Below are 12,547 nucleotides of genomic sequence, written 5' to 3'. Positions count from 1 at the left end.
GAACATGTATTACATCTTTACCAATTTAAATAAAGATGTAAAAATTTAACAATTTATACATTTAGTTATATTTTTGTAATTATGGTTGCTAAACAAAATTTACAATATTTTTTTTGGCTATGCCAGCAAAAATGTAAAAAATAATATATGAAAAAATGCAAAAATTTACAATAATTTGTGTTTGTGTTGTTTCTTTAAATAATTTATGGGTGAAAAAGGCATATAAGAGAGTGTATAAATTCGGTCATCATAAGAAGTCACTCGCTTTAAAATTATCACTAACTACAGTCACTCACGTATGTACTATCTACACACATTTTCACTTGTAGGAGCGGTGAAAATGTTAAATAATGTTGGGTGCATTTTCGCATGCATCGTCAATAAAAATGACGATTTGGATTCTCTAAAGTTTGAATTTCACTTTAAAAATAAATTGTGATCTCTCATCATTTATTTTATAGGTAGGATCAAGAATAAATATGAGAGAAAAATCATTTAAGGGTAAAAGATCACATTTTATCCTCTAAAGTACAAATTTAAAATTTCGAGGATCCAAATTCTAAAATAGGGACTCAAAATTTCTCACATTTTCACTGGCATACCCACAAAATATTGTAAATTTTGTTTCTGTATTTATGACCATGAAAATACAACTAAATACACAAATTAAATTTCTGTATCCTGATTTGAATTGATAAAATTATTTAAATACAAAGACCTATAAGATCTATCATCACTTTTATTTTTACGTTTTCAAATTATTTTAGGATTTCTTTCTCTGAGTAATCCTTCCTTGTTTATTATTGATAAAATTTATAAATATATAATAGTATTGTTCATATTCTGACCCAAAGATAAAGTCAGATCCAAATAAATAAAGGTCCATCAAGAAGATCCCATCTTGCCTACACCTATCCGACTTTGATAGAGGTTGGGCGCGGCGACAGGACTTCAATCTTATCTATTTAAATAAGTAACTAACTCCCCAAAATCCTACTTATCTAGAAAGGAGATCTCAACAACTTTCTTAGGAAAGGGGAACGACCATCCATCATCAAAGGTGGAATTACTATAAAAGGTGGTTATCTACTCTACTATAAATATACTGACACCCTTAGGTATATTCATGACCCAATCTACTAAAAACCTGTTTAAACTCTTGATAACTTAAGCATCGGAGTCCCTTGCAGGTACCACCCCTCACCTCCTCACGATGAACTCGGATGACGGTATCTGGCACCAATAGAAGTCAGATACTGCCCTTAAAAGAGCTTGGGCCTCGCGTTCAGACGCAAAAGCAACCCAGTTTCAGATAACCCTCAGAACAAGTATAATACAAAAAAAAATTTCAAAAATACATTAAATATTAAAAGAAAGATACAAAAATATATTACAACTTATGGATTTGTTACTTAGCACTTTAAAAATAATACAATAATGTTTGTTGTTCTAACTTACTATTTATACTTACAATAAAACTCTACATTCAAGCAAAATACTTAACCAAATTTAACTAAGTTATTATAACAACTTTTCAAATTACATGCCTCCTTCTCCTTCTCCTTCTCCTCCTCCCCCTCTTTCTTCTTTTCTTTTTCTTTTTTTTTTTTCGTTAACATCATCACCAATAACACCAATATTTTACAAATATCTTTATTAGTTCTGATTTTTTCTATTTCCATCATTAAATAATTTCGGTCTATTAATTTATTTTGGTTTATTTGTGTAACACCCTAATTACCTTAAACCTTACCTCATGTCGTAAAGCAAAGGATAATTAAAGGTCACGACAATTCTAAAGCTCATACAATAATATATATATATAAAGAAATAGTAATTCTAGAAGTCCGATGAAGAAATAGGCTCAAATGCAGAGTTTCAAAAGCGCAAAACGTTCACATGAAGCTAAAGGCATAAGGGTACAAGATATAGATACAAGATAATAAGGCGTATGTAGATATAAGAGTATAATAATCATAAGATACTAGCCTCAGCTCGCAGAGTTTAGGCCGACTAGTTATATACAGACATATAGAGTTTTGAAAGTTAAAACAGTATACAACATATCTCTCTCAAAGTATGCCTCTAAGGCAAATATAAATTACAAAGTGAGAGTACTAAACAAAATAACCAAAATGACTTCAAAAAGGGATAAGGATCCTCGCTTTATCACCATCACGTAACTCACCAAGGTGGGTTATGACCTGCGTCTGAAAATAATAACAGAATATGGTATGAGAATCGGAGGTTCTTAGTATAGTAACAGTACCCAGTAATGTAAGATATAAGATTTCGGGATACCAGAGGCAATCCTAGAACTTCACATCAAGCATAGTATTCAAGCTAATAAAACAAATAAATAAATCCTTAAACAGGTAAACTATCTTAGGGGATTTCTAATCTAACATTACACTGTTATCCCATAGCCTTCGCCAGCCTAACCGCCATGCAATTCCATCGCCACCGCCTACTGAACCTCCTCAATCCCAGTAAAAAACACAAGTAATTCATACAAGTAAAGCACAAATAATTATCAAGTATAGCAAGTAAATCAAGAAGCACTTAAGCATGTTATACAATTAGGCATATTATGCAAGTAAACGAAGCAAGCAACCATAATGAAGATGTACATGATGAATGCCTACCCTATTACATGTGATATTACATTATCGGTTCAATTGCCAACCCAACACATTTCCATGGAAATGTCGCCTTTTGGTCACGAATAAAATGGGTACCCCCAGGGATATCATGTCCGGCACACGGTCCAGGGATATAGTACCCACGCACACTCTTGTGATTTCGAAAGGATGCGAGCGGGATACTTAGCCACAGACCCCACATCTCAATGTAAGCGGGACTAACCACCGCCATTATGCCGCCGTTGCGACCTTAATAGGCGTAATTAACCTACCGTCCCTGCCAGGTGCATAGCGTCTCAACAACATCAGTATAAATCATTATATATTCCATCAGTGATCACTTTAAGTATTTAATCTTTCTCATTTATCTTCGAGTCTGGGACTCGTCACAAACATTTCCAATTTTCTTAATTTTTGTAGCTCATCATACTTATCATCACATAGTACTTCAACGGTCTAATTACAAAATTCAGAAACCTAAGTCTCCGTCTTCTAAATTTTTTACCAGAAAATATCTAATTAAACTTACTTAGGGTATTCTCTATATTTCAAAGCCTAAAAATAAGTTAAAACATCCTAGATAAGCGTTACGGAAGTTTATAAGCTTGTCGAGAAAGGTAAAACGACTAAAAATGGTTTTCACTGAAAAACAGAGCAGTGTGTGTACGCATAAGGGTATGCATACGCACGCCCAGAGGAGTTTTTCCAACTTGTGCGTACACATGATGTTGTGCGTACGCACAACTTGTAAATTTCGCAGTGTGTGCGTGCGCACCAGAGTGTGCGAATGCTCTCAATAGTAGGCATATCCCTGTATGTGCGTACACACCAGTGTGTGCGTATGCACAAGTAAAAACATGGCCCCTGCTTGGAGCATGCGCACAACAGTGTGCGTGTGCACACAAACCAAAACTCACAATTTCTGCAACATCATAGAATTCAGATTTTTGATACCAACTTCCAACGATAATATCTTTTTCTACAAAATTCTAATTTCTACGAAATCTATACCGTTTTAAATCTCTTTGAATTATCTTTAATTTGATACAAAATTCAATCAATTTAAAAAACTATAGCTCGAGATATGATCCGCCAAAGTTGGCCCAAAATCTGTTTTTACCAAAAGCCTTAAAAACTCAATTTTACCAAGTCTCTCAATTCAAAACCAATTTCTCTACATCCAAACCTGTCATAATGTATCTAAATTATATTCATATATCTTCCAATTCATTGCACAACCTACCCATTCACATTTTCATTATTTTCACACCTAATCATCATTCCAATTATTAATCTCTCAAACAATATGCAACAACATCAAACATCAATAATTTCTCATACATAAATTCATCATTTACCATCCATCATCATCATAATAGTCACCCACTACCAATCATAGCTTAACATCAATAATTCAACATCATGCAACATTAACTCAAAAATCAACACCATTTATGAACAACAACCTCATTTCAACAATTATCAACAATCGATCCAATCCTATCCTAAGGTCTACTAGTCTAAGTGTCCAAAAATATTACATATTACATAGAGGAAACCGAAACCATACTTTGGTCGATTCCCAATATACACCAAATATCAAAATTTGACCCCAACCAAGCTTCCACAAGTTTCCAAGTTCAATCAAGCTACCATACACAATCCAAAAGCTCCAATAATCATAAATTCCAAGCTATAAACAATTAATTCATCATAATTAATACCTAGACTTTACCGAAATCATAAATTCATAAGGGTTTAAGATATTCTTACCTTACCCAATAGTCTTGGAGAAAAAATCCAATAGCAACCAAGTGTTAGAGTGTACCTAAACACCCAAAATTACAAAAATCTCTCAAAAACCAAATAAAATTTTGAATTTCATAGAAATGAAAACTGGTTAAGGATTTTCGAAAATCTTACCACTTTGGTTAGATAAAACTAACGAGCTCGACGAGAGTTTCGCGTGGCAGCAAACCGTTCGCGAATCAAAGCGTCGTAGCTCAAGTTACAAGAGAAAGAAGGAGAAGATGAATAGTGTTCTTCATCCCTTTTCTCTCAACCCATGCAGCTGCTAGGGTTATGTTCAAGTGTGTTATGAGGCTGAATTGGGTCCATTAGTGAACTTATATGTATTGGGCTTGGGCCCAATTTGGACCCGATCCAACCTGTTAACATTTTTTGTCTGTTTGGCCCAAAATTGGGCCAAACCTTTAGAATTAGCGCCCGGTTTTCAACTTTAATTATTTCTCTAAGTTTTTTTACCGTTTTTATTATTCCCATGCAGCACCGGACAGACTTAAGTCGGTACTGCCGGCTAATTTACCGATACGCCTTTTTACGCAATTTTCTGCAGAAAATTACATTTTCGAACTCAGAAAATCTATTGAGTTCAAATATCATATTTAAATTTTCTAATTAACATTCTAAATCTTTGAACCTATTTTGGGCAATTAAATTATTTTAATTAAGCGATTAATTATTTTTTGTTCTTACCATTTGTGTGTTAATTGAGGTTCACTTGATGCTACAAATAAGTATTGACTAAATTTTGTATTCCTTAAGTAATTTTGGTTCATCTCTTAGTTTAATTGAGGTTCATTTGAATCCAGAAATGAATTCGATGTGTTTTTGTTAATGATTGAGTCTTTTTGACTATTTGTTTAAATCTGAACTAATTTCGATTCATTTGTGTGCTAATTGAGGCTCACTTGATCTTGTTGATAAGTATTGACCAAATTTTTTATTCCTTAAATAATTTCGGTTCATTTCTTAGTTTAATTGAGATTCATTTGAATGCAGAAATGAATTGTGTTTTTGTTGATGATTGAGTTTTTTTTACTACTTGTTCAAATCTGAACTAATTGAATGGAATAGAGTGGAATCTAAGGCAATTGAATAAAGTGATAATAAATAATTTCATTCTTCTTTGTTAAAAAATTTGGTCAATACTTATCAGCAGCATCAAGTGAACCTCAATTAATTCATAAATGAATCGAAATAAACTAAAAAACGAAGCGAAATTATTTAATGATGGCATCAAAAAAAATCAGAACCAATAAAAATATTAGCAAAATGTTGTTGTTGGTGATAATAACAAAAGAAGAAGAAGGAGGAGGAGGAGGAGACAGACGAAAAATGATATATTTTGAGTTTAGACAAATTTTATTAGACTTGGTTGTCAAAAACACTTGAATGTATAGTTGAACTGTTATGCTTAACCATTTCTACACAAAATTTTGTTAACATTTCTTGCATATATCAAATCAACAGTGAAGCTATGAAGTCATTCATTACTAAAAAAAAAAAGAAACAAAATAGAGACGGTACTTGAAGTTTGTTTAGTTCTATTACATTAGTGAAAGTTCTTCTATTCTGCGGACTGCAAACAGACCTAAGTTCGGTCATTCGTATCACATCTGGGATGTATTTACAAATTCTTGTTTTAGAGCTAAAGAAATTAAAAGCCATTTCCTCCAAAATCGAAACTCAAATACATATCCCATGATAATTTAATGGTGCAGATTTAATATAAGTTATTAATGTAGATTTAAACTAAGATTTAATAAAAACTTATGCTTATGGGTGATAGCTTTGTCCCATGCACCGAATGCTCGTTACAAATTCTATTCCTTGAGCCCTTCCTTTCAATACAATAATATTTCTAAACTATAGTGACTTTGCAGGTAAAGTCTAAAAAATAAAAATAACACGTCTATTAAGAATATAAAGGACTAAATCCTTCTTCAAGTGATGACATTTTCAATATCACAAAACAAGGCTTTATTTTTAATTAAAGATCACCAAATCAAACGACGATGGAGTAACTAATTTCTAACGAGCATCCTTCGATAGAAGGTTGTTGGTGGCCACTTTTCGCGCATTGCTTAGCTCATCAACACCATCACCTCTCTCAAAGACAGCAGCTGCCCCCATTCCAGTTCCTGCTCAAAATATAAAAATAGCCATTATCACCTGCAATGCAGTATTCAGGCACAATGGGTACACACATGCATGCATGTTCAAAGGAACTGTACCTATGCACATAGAAATGACTCCAAACCGACAGTCCTTTCCGCGGCGCTTCATTTCATGCAACAGCGTTGCAGTGCATCGCGCACCTGGAACAAGTAACAAGTTGCAAAATAATAAGAATGTCCAGTACTACAGGTCATAAAGTACAAGAAACAACAATCGAGTTTTGGTTTGTGAACTTCACAAGGATGACAAAAGATGGTGTTCACATAAAGATAAATTTCTTATAAATCAGCAGAATCACAGGCCAAGGAGTATGACAAGTTAGACTTTATTAATCAGCAATGGTGTTGCAGCTTTAGGAATATTGTGGTGGAACTTTTGGTATATACCTGTTGCACCCAAAGGATGTCCAAGGGCCATTGCACCACCATTAACATTGATCTTTTCAGCATCAAGTCCCAACTTGTTGCGGCAATATACGAACTGGGAAGCAAATGCCTGAACAAATGCAAACCATGCAAGTTAAGAATATACACAAATGGAGCTAAGAAGTGAGAGCGCAATATTGTTTAGCCCATTGATCCATAGTGACAATTATAGTACCTCATTTATTTCAAAAAGATCAATATCATCAAGCTCTAGACCTGCAGCCTTTACAGCAACTGGAATTGCAGCAGCTGGGCCAACACCCATGATAGCAGGATCAACACCAACTGCAGAAAATGACCTGCATAACAATCAAGAAAATAATCTTCTTCAGATTAAAACAAGGCACTTCTTTTTTTTTTAATTATTTTGTTTTGTTATTTCACTTCTGGAGTACATCATATTTGAAAATCTATTGCCCAGTATTCATTGATGGACATGCACATTCCAATTTGAAATCCGCATACAAATTTTGTGAAGGATCATAACTTCTATGTTACCGATTGAATACCTGAAAACGCCAAGGATGGGTAGTCCTTTTTGCATTGCAGTACTCCTTTTCATCAGTAGAACAGCCCCAGCACCATCACTCACCTGGCTCGAATTACCTAAAATCAAGCGACCAAGCAGTGAAAGTATCAAATATAATTCAAGAAAATGAACTATTAACTTTAATTATCTTATTATACCAGCAGTAGTTGATCCATCTTTCTTAAACACAGGTTTGAGCTTTCCAAGATCAGCCACTGAGGCATTAGGTCGAATTCCATCATCAACGGAAATGGTCACAGGCGTCTCATCACCAGTTTTGGGGTCCACAATCTGTTTTGGGGGGAAAAGTTCATTTAGGGCTAAAACTCTAAACATAGATTAGCCATGCACTGAAACAGCAAATACCTTGGTGGAAACCGGTATAATCTTAGCAAAACTCAGTTAAAGAGTGTTCTTTTAACCCCAAGAAAAAAAAGAGAGAAGAGAAAGCAAGGGAACATAATATTGCACCAAAAGGTATATTCAACTTACAGCAGCCTGATCCTGTTCCTTCCTTGACACCCCAAAACGCTGTGCAACATTCTCAGAGGTAACCCCCATTGGAAGAAGGCAGTTTCGGGCTTGCTCAAACTGTTTTACCTATCAACACAGTATAATATATCAGCACCTTGTAGCCATTTAAGAGGTTTTCCAGAAACTAAAATTGGAGAATGGTGGTAGAATAGAGGAAAATAATACTTTAGGATTGACATCTCCGTCCCATCCCATTGCATTAGTTGACATAGATTCCAAACCAGCACCAATACCTACACAGAAAAGCCAGTAAGTCATGAACAAAAGGTGCCAAAAAGGTAACAGCACTCATAAGACGTGCAAAATAATTTGATATATCCTCACCAATTTCATAGAACCCAGCCCTTATAGATGCAGCTACATCAGCAACAGCCTGAAGCCCAGATGAACATTGCCTATTAACTGTCCTAACAGGGACAGTTTCTGGATAGGAGAAATAATTGTCATATGTCAAGATATTAAACCACAATCATTTATCAAATTCAAAAACATAAAGACCTATACCAGGGAAACCAGCATAAAATGCAGCCATTCGGCATTCTGTAGCTCTTAGAGCACCAGGTGCCAATACAGAACCCACAACAATGTCACCAACTTCACTCGGGTTCAAGTTGGTTTTCTCTACTACAGCCTACAATAAAGCCTTACAAAATCATGTTCATGTAAATGGTCACATTTAACAGACTGGAATGTGAACAAGGTACAAAGTCAACGTACATAATCAACATGTTTAGGATAACATGTAAAATTTCTAAAGTGAAAAGGTAAAATAAAATAAAAATAAAAATTGAATATCAAACCTTCAAAACAGGAGCTAGTAGATCATCAGCAGGGGTGTCTTTGAAACCACCACGTTTAGCCTTACATATGGCAGTCCTATATGCTCTGCAAATAGGTAAATATTCGCATTCAAAGAAGGATCAATAAACCATGAATTCACTCCAACATTGATGTTTAATATTCGTACGTAAATACTATTCATTAAAATAACATGTTTAATTTGACTAAGAGTTGAACTTACGCCACAATTACAACATCATCCCCAAATACACCAGTCCTTTGATAAGCAGCACTGTCCCCGGCAAGACACACTGAAGCCTATTTGATCCAATGTTCAACAAACAAACACAAAAATACCATAATCAGTTTAATTCACAGTACATGAGCAAGCTTATAGAAAAAGAACATTTTATAAGATTTTTGAGCTAAGAACAAATCAAGAAAACCAGATATAGCAAACGTATCATATGGCTAATTTTTAAAAACAAACGATTCTGAAAATTCTGATCCAAAAATCTATGTTGAATGGAAGCTTTCAAAAGTCTACTCTGTACTGGTACTGGATAATTTTAGATACTCCTACTTATATATTATAAATTTTAATTTAGGTTTTTCTGAAATATTATTCTCATATGTATGAAAGTTCTAGAATAACAAATAAATAAACACATTTAAGTATTTATATAATATACCCCATTAAGATACTTAAATTAGCAATTTTTTTTTATAGCAAGTTTATATATTTTATGACATGATATATATTTATTATCCCGTATCGTAGTATCCTAACATATCCATATCTTAATTTCTTCAAGCATAGCGTTTCCGCGGTTTCTTTCAAGATAGCTAGTAATCAATCAAGGGAATAAATTATTGCAGAAATAACAAAAGGTTGTTCTAGATTTACAACCTGCACAGATAACAGACTCAAATGCTAGAATCTTCTAAACCGAACGCTTGTTTAAAGTGAGTAGCATCAACCTTGGATCAATACTTCAATAGAGTGGAGGTAAAATCAAAAGAACTAAGGTCAATATTCCCATCTTTTCCGAGCTTTACAGATCGGTTAGCTCTTTACTCAAATTAAAATTACAATAAACAGACATGGATGCAAAATGAAAACCTTTTACAAATAATTTGCAGAAATAATCAATCGGAGAAATCAAGTGTCGCAAAAATAGCCAAAATTCACATACGCTATTAAAAATGGAATAAACGAAAAAAAAGGTGGCGATAGGAACAACGCGCGAGATAAAAATAAAAATAAAAAGAATTGGAAAGGGAATGGGATTGAAGCTCACAAAGATGGATGAAGATGAAGATGAGTCGACGTTGAAGGAGGAAGGATTGAGATGGTGAAGTAGAACCTTCTGTCGGTTAATGGCTTTCTCCATGTTTGGGGAAATCGTGATTGTGATCCTTTCGATTGGGAAATGAACCAATTCAAAGGAGCGATAATGCAGAAAGACGTAAGCTTCTTCACTTGGTATTCCTTCGTTGCTTCTACGACTATTTATTAATTTATTAACATATTTATTTATTTATTTATTTAAATAAATAAATAGATCCTTTATTTTTATTAAAATATCTTTATAATTTATTAATAAATAACAAAAACATTTTTTAAAAGACTTAAATAAATTTTTAAGTTGTTCTGGCCTAGTCCACCAGCGATCTAGGTTCGGAGATGAACGGCCGATCCGACGGGTCACTTGACCTGAACTAGGAGGTGACCCGCACATCATCTCCTCATCCACGTGGTACCTATACAGCTAGCAAAAGCTTTTAGGAAGGTGGGCCTAGCTACAAAGGACCCACCCGAGTACAGACTATAAAAGGGGAGGGACCTATCCCTCCCCAGAGGTACTCACTTATCCTAACCTTAATAGCCACCTTTTGTACAGATACTGACTAGAGTGTCGGAGTCCGTGCAGGTGGCCCCACCACATCGTCACCCCACTAATCCAAGCAAGCATCTTCCTCCAGCATCCCAGCTCGCGCCCAGGTCCAAACCCCTTTGAATCTCTGCTCCAATACCAGTTCAACCCGACCGACCGAATGCCCGAACAGACGAACATTGGCGTCGTCTGTGGGGACCTGGCGTGGATATGGAGTTGTTTCCGCCGTCAGAGGAGCTCTGGGAGGAGGGAGGAGCCCGCATGAGAAACAGGGTAAGCTCTGCAGCCGCCTCTCGCGAACAGTCGAGGCCACTGTCCCGACGAGAAGACCAGCACTCCAGATCTCCCGAAAGGCGTCCTTTCGGGGGAACAAGGGATGAGAACTTGAAAATCATGCAAGAACTTAGGCATAGGATGCAGAACTTGGAACGAGAACTAGCCACGAGAGACCGATAGTGTCCTTCCCACAACAGGGACAATCGCCCAAGCCTGTCTCGCACCTGATCTCCCACCTGAACGTCAGAGGATTGTGGAAGAAACCCTAGGAGGGACAACGAGCGTGCAGAGACCCACGTTCGGACTCTCTGCTGCACCCCCCGAAAGAAAAAAAGGTCATGGAGAGACCTGGAGAAGCGGGGGAAGGAAAAGACGGGACCCCATTATCATGGGAGCAACCCCTTTTCACCCCCTCCATCTTCAAAGTCCGGCTGCCGAAACACTTTGACAAGCCGACGGACTTGAGGAATGACGGGACCGAAGACCTCCAGGAACACCTGATGGCCTTTGAAGACAGGATGAACCTCGAAGGTGTGGGTGACGCAGTGAGGTGCCGAGCTTTCCCGATAACGTTAGCAGGCCCCGCGATACGGTTGTTCAACGCGCTTCCGCAGGGGTCCATTACGGCCTTCTCAGATATAACTCACATTTTCTTAGCGCAGTTCACCACACGCATCGCCAAGGCTAAACACCCGATCAATCTATTGGATATCACCCAGAAGGCTGGGGATCCGACCAGGAAGTTTCTGGATAGATTCAACGACGAATGCCTGAAAATCGACGGCCTGATCGATTCGGTAGCCAGTCTGTGCTTCACGGATGGACTACTAAACGAAGACTTCAGAAAACACCTTACTACCAAGCCCGTCTGGACCATGCAAGAGATCTAGAACGCGGCAAGAGAATACATCAATGATGAGGAGGTTAGCCAAGTATTGGCAACTGACGAGCGGATATTTTATATGCTTTTTGACATCACTTTCATATAGTTTTTAGTAATTTTTGTTGAGTTTTTATTGAGTTTTTATAGGTTTTAGTGTTAAATTCAAATTTTTGGATTCAACTATGAGTTTTTGTGTTTTTGTACAATTTTAGGTATTTTCTAGCTGAAATTAAGGAGTTGGAGCAAAAGTCTGATTTAGAGACAGAGAAAGCACTGCAGATGCTGTTCGGATCTAACATACCTGCATTCAGAAGAGCTTTTCTGGAGCTACAGAAGTTCGAATGGAGCGCTCTCAATGGCCATGGAATGCTGACTTCCAGAGCTTTCCATCAATATATAATAGTCCATACCTTGCTTCGGATTTGAAGGCCCAAAACTGGCGTCCAACGCCAGCTACCTGCCCCCTTCCAGGTGTCCAGCGCCCAAAAAGCAGAGACCAATGTACAAACGCCGAAAGAGAACCCCCTAGCTGGCGTTCCACACCCAAGAGACCTCATAGCACGTGGATCTCATCAAAACTCAGCCTAAACACTCACCAA

The 12,547-nt window shown here is 36.5% G+C and overlaps 1 pseudogene; it reads right to left on the bottom strand.

The window, feature by feature from the left end:
• On the bottom strand, positions 6,168 to 10,417 carry LOC107625293 (annotated as a pseudogene).

Source organism: Arachis ipaensis, chromosome B02 (assembly GCF_000816755.2).
Source record: "Arachis ipaensis cultivar K30076 chromosome B02, Araip1.1, whole genome shotgun sequence".
NCBI classification, from domain to species: Eukaryota; Viridiplantae; Streptophyta; class Magnoliopsida; order Fabales; family Fabaceae; genus Arachis; species Arachis ipaensis.
This window is presented reverse-complemented; position numbering and strand designations above follow the sequence as displayed.